This window comes from Mandrillus leucophaeus, unplaced genomic scaffold, assembly GCF_000951045.1.
Source record: "Mandrillus leucophaeus isolate KB7577 unplaced genomic scaffold, Mleu.le_1.0 Scaffold2370, whole genome shotgun sequence".
Classification (NCBI taxonomy): Eukaryota; Metazoa; Chordata; class Mammalia; order Primates; family Cercopithecidae; genus Mandrillus; species Mandrillus leucophaeus.
This window is the reverse complement of record NW_012102444.1, coordinates 88,217-92,744: the sequence shown is the minus strand read 5'-3', so window position 1 is coordinate 92,744 and position 4,528 is coordinate 88,217.

Sequence of the window (4,528 nt, the reverse complement as noted above, 5' to 3'; positions counted from 1 at the left end):
AATTAAACTAAAGAGCTTCTGCACAGCATAAGAAACTACCATCAGAGTGAACAGGCCACCTACAGAATGGGATAAAAATTTTGCAATCTACTCATCTGACAAAGGGCTAATAACCAGAACCTACAAATAACTCATTTTAGAATTTTAGTTATGAAATAGTAAGATAAAATTATTGGTTTATAGAAGACAGCTGCATCTAAATAATATTTTTAACAAAATTGGGACCTGTTTACATGACTAAACTTTATTTGTCTTGATAGGTAATTTAATGAAAGCTGTGGACTAAAGTTGTGGGTCAAGTAGTTTTTATAGAAATTTGATTTTAGAAAACTTAAGTATCTTACTTTTAAAATGAGTTTAGGGTTACATTTTTAACTGTTTATATTTGTTTAGGACTGGCTGAATTGTATAAGAAAAACAAATAGTTTTGAACTTGCAATAAATTTAATTTTTGTTTGTGAGCTGATTTGCTTGATTAGTAAATGTGAGTTGGGAGGAGTTTAAGTAGGTTTTTCGGCTTTTTTGCTGTTTTTGTATGGCAGAAAAAACAAAATTTTTATGTTGGAAAGAGATATATTATTGTTTTGACCTTATGATTCTGACTTGTTAGATTTGAGAGTTAAACTTATAAACATTTATTTAGGTTTTTCATTGGTTATTAATTTGTAATTAAGCGTTTTATTACCATAAGTGATTGTTAGGCAAATTTAGATTTATATTTCTAAAAGATGTTGAGGACACTCATATGTGGGAGTTGAACAATGAGAACACATGAACACAGGGAGGGGAGCATCACACACCAGGGCCCGTCGGGGGGCGGGACTAGGGGAGGGATAACATTAGGAGAAATACGTTATGTAGATGACAGGTTGATGGGTGCAGCAAACCACCATGGCACGTGTATACCTATGTAACAAACCTGCACGTTCTGCACATGCACCCCAGAACTTAAAGTATAATAAAAGGTGTTTAGGTTATTGGTTATTATGGACTTGCTGTAACTTGTAAAGTCATTAATTTGGAAGTCTGTAAGCCTTTTTTTTTTTTTTTTTTTGGCTTGGAAGTCTTTAAGCCTTTTTTTTGGCTAGAAAGTCGTAAGTGTAAGTTTTATATCAACACTAGTAGAAAAGTTAGTAGATTTAAAGTAGGAGGTTAATGAGTACAAATGTATAGTTAGACATAAGGAATAAGTTTTGGTATTCAATATAACTGTAGGGTAATTATAGTTATCAACAATATATTATATCTTTCAAAATAGCTAGAAGAGAAGCTTTGAAATGCTCCCAACGCAAGGAAATGATAAATGTTCAAAGTGATGGATATGATAAATGTTCAAAGTGACTTGATCATTACACATTCTATGTATGTATCAAAATACTACATTTAACCCATAAATGTGTACAAATATTATGCATTAATAAAAATGTAAAGTAGGTAAAGAAAAATACAGAGAGGGAAAACTTAGAGGGTTTTATATGTTAATATTGAATTGTAGAGACTTTTTAGAGAATTTGAATAATGGCTACTTGCATTTTCAATTTTTGATGTTATTTTATTAGTTTAAAAATGTGTACAATATATAGTTGGCTGGAGTCTCTACATGTCTTAATGTCTGAGAAATTTGGCATGTCTTAATGTCTGAGAATTTTGTTTTTTATTTTATTTTGTTTTTTCGAATAAAGGAAATTTTGCTAATTTTGTTAGAGAATATTAGGAGTTTGGGCTGCCATTTTAGATGGCAATGACTTTCTTAGTGGTTTTTAATTAGCTGTTTTGTGTTTATTATTTAGAATGTCTGTTTTTGTTTTGGGGCTATTTTCAGAAACAAGAGAGAAGAGTTAAACTAAATCAAAAGAAACTAAGATAAGAGCATTTATAAAAACTTTAACCCAGATGTGCAAATTAAACAAAATATTAAACTAGGTGTGTAGACTAAACTGAAAGTAAATTTATTAGAAAATACATGTTTAACAGACAGAAAGTAAATTTTGTAGAAATTAGAGTATTTAGTCTAAAAGACACTTGTCTTTATATTCAAAAGGACTTATGAGAAAGACAAAAAAAGTTATTTCAGGAAGGTTGTGTGGCGTTTTATTAAGGTGGCCTTATTTAAACTAGAGTTTGAATAATATTAAAAATCATTTATTAAAGGCCAGGAGCAGTGGCTTATGCCTATAATCCCAGCACTTTGGGAGGCTGAGGTGGGCGGATCATGATGTCAGGATACCGAGACCATTCTGGCCAACATGGTGAAACCCAGTCACTGCTAAAAATAAAAAAATTAGCTGGGCATGGTGACTGCCTGCCTGTAGTCCCAGCTACTCAGGAGGCTGAGGCAGGAGAATCACTTGAACCCAGAAGGCGGAGGCTGCAGTGAGCCGAGATTGCACCACTGCACTCCAGCCTGGGCGACAATGCGAGACTCTCTCTCTCTATATATATATATATGTATACAATATATAATATATATTAATATTATATTGTATATTCTATATTTATACATTATAGATAATATACTATATATAATATATACATTATATATTATATATATTGACATATTATATATAAAACATATAAAACATATTATAGGCCACACAACCTTCCTGAAATAATATAATATTATACATATAAAACATATTATATAGATAGACAGATAAAAGAGAAGGAGGTTTGGTTTGAGAGAAGATTTACAAAGGCAGAAAAGGCAAGCTATGGAAATGGAGAGCTCAAAGGGTTTAAGTGAGTACTGTACACTGGTTTTAAGAATCATCAACTTTTATGGTGATCTTTTTCAAGTTAAAATATATAATATTACAGCATAGTTGACATAGTGGAAGGAAGAATAATCTGGAAGAGAGGTAGAAAGAAAATAACTAGACTAAAAGTCAGAGATAAAAGGGTAGAATTTACAGAAAAGAATGTATGAGACATAAGAAGAAAAACATGCTTTCAATATATCAAAGTAGCTTTTATGAAAAATCTCCAAGCAAGTGAAAAAGAAACATAAAACCCAGTGAATGAGTTTCCTACTGCTGTTGCAGCAGGTTACCACAAACTTAATGATTTAAAATAACACAAACTTATTGTCTTTCAGTTCTGATAGTCAGTAGTCAGAAAGGAATCTCAAAGTAATAAAATCAAGGTGTTGGCAGAACTGGTTCCTTCTGGAGACTTCAGGGGAAGATACATTATTTGCTTTTTGCATGTTTTAGGGACTACTGGCATTCCTTGCCTCATGTCCATATACTTGCAGTGTCTTACTTCCACATCACATATCCTGTTATTCACTCTAACTGCTAGCCTCGCTCTTACAGTTAATTTTGTAATTACATATGGCCCACCCAGATAATTTAAGATAATTCCCTCATCTCAAGATCTTTGATCTAATAAAATCTGCAAAGTCCCTACTGTCATATAAGATAATATGAACAGTTTCTAGAATGTAGACATTGTTTGGGGGGCCATTATTCTGCCAGCCACACATAGACACACTTAAGGGAGGAAAATTTTGAATTACTGAGATTCCAGAAAGAAGAATATGAGGTGAGTTCACCTTTCTCTGTTGTCTTTTTCAGGCAATTGGCAATTTATAAGCAGGATGGAGCTGAGAAGCACAGTAGAAAGTGGTGGCTAACAACTTTTGGCAGGGCAGTATCATGGGGTTTAAAAAACAAAAATTTAGAGTTCAAGACTAGGATTCAAGGGGCCAAGATCCTTGAGGAAAGACAATTGTGCATATGTGATCTTGATATTCTCTGTCAGTTTTCTCCAGCAACCATCTTCAAGATGTGACAAGGGACCAAAAAGCCAAATAGGAAGCAGCAGCTAAGAGGCTCAAAAGCTAAGCAGAAATTTCAGCATTCTCACAGTTCTGGGAAGATAAGAATTGGAACTAAAGATTAGTAAAATGGATGGAGCTTCTTTAAACACTCCAATATTAAAATTAATATCTGTGAAGGTCAACATCCTAGAAATATTGGAAAACCTGAAATAGATCAGTCATTTCAAAAACATAAATCAACACTCAAATAATCTTTTTAAAAATTGAATTTCAACCATTTATTCACAGATTCAACCCACATACTCTTGTAGTTTCATACTCTTATGGTTGAGTATAATTAAACAACCAGAGAGGATATTAAATATCATCTGCTACAATTCCCTTATTTTAAAGGTTAACACATTAAATCTGAAAGATTCATTATCGCCTCATATTTCACATTTAATATTAGAATGACTATTGTTTTTTATTTGTTTTTTTGCAACTTTTATTTTAGATACAGGGGTGCATGTGCAGATTTGTTATATGGGAATATTGCATGATGCTGAGGTTTGGAGTACGGATCTTGTCATCCAGGTAGTGAGCAAAATACCCGATAGGTAGTTTTTTCTTTTTTTTTTTTTTTAAATTTATTTATTATTATTATACTTTAAGTTGTAGGGTACATGTGCATAACGTGCAGGTTTGTTACATATGTATACTTGTGCCATGTTGGTGTGCTGCACCCATCAACTTGTCATTTACATC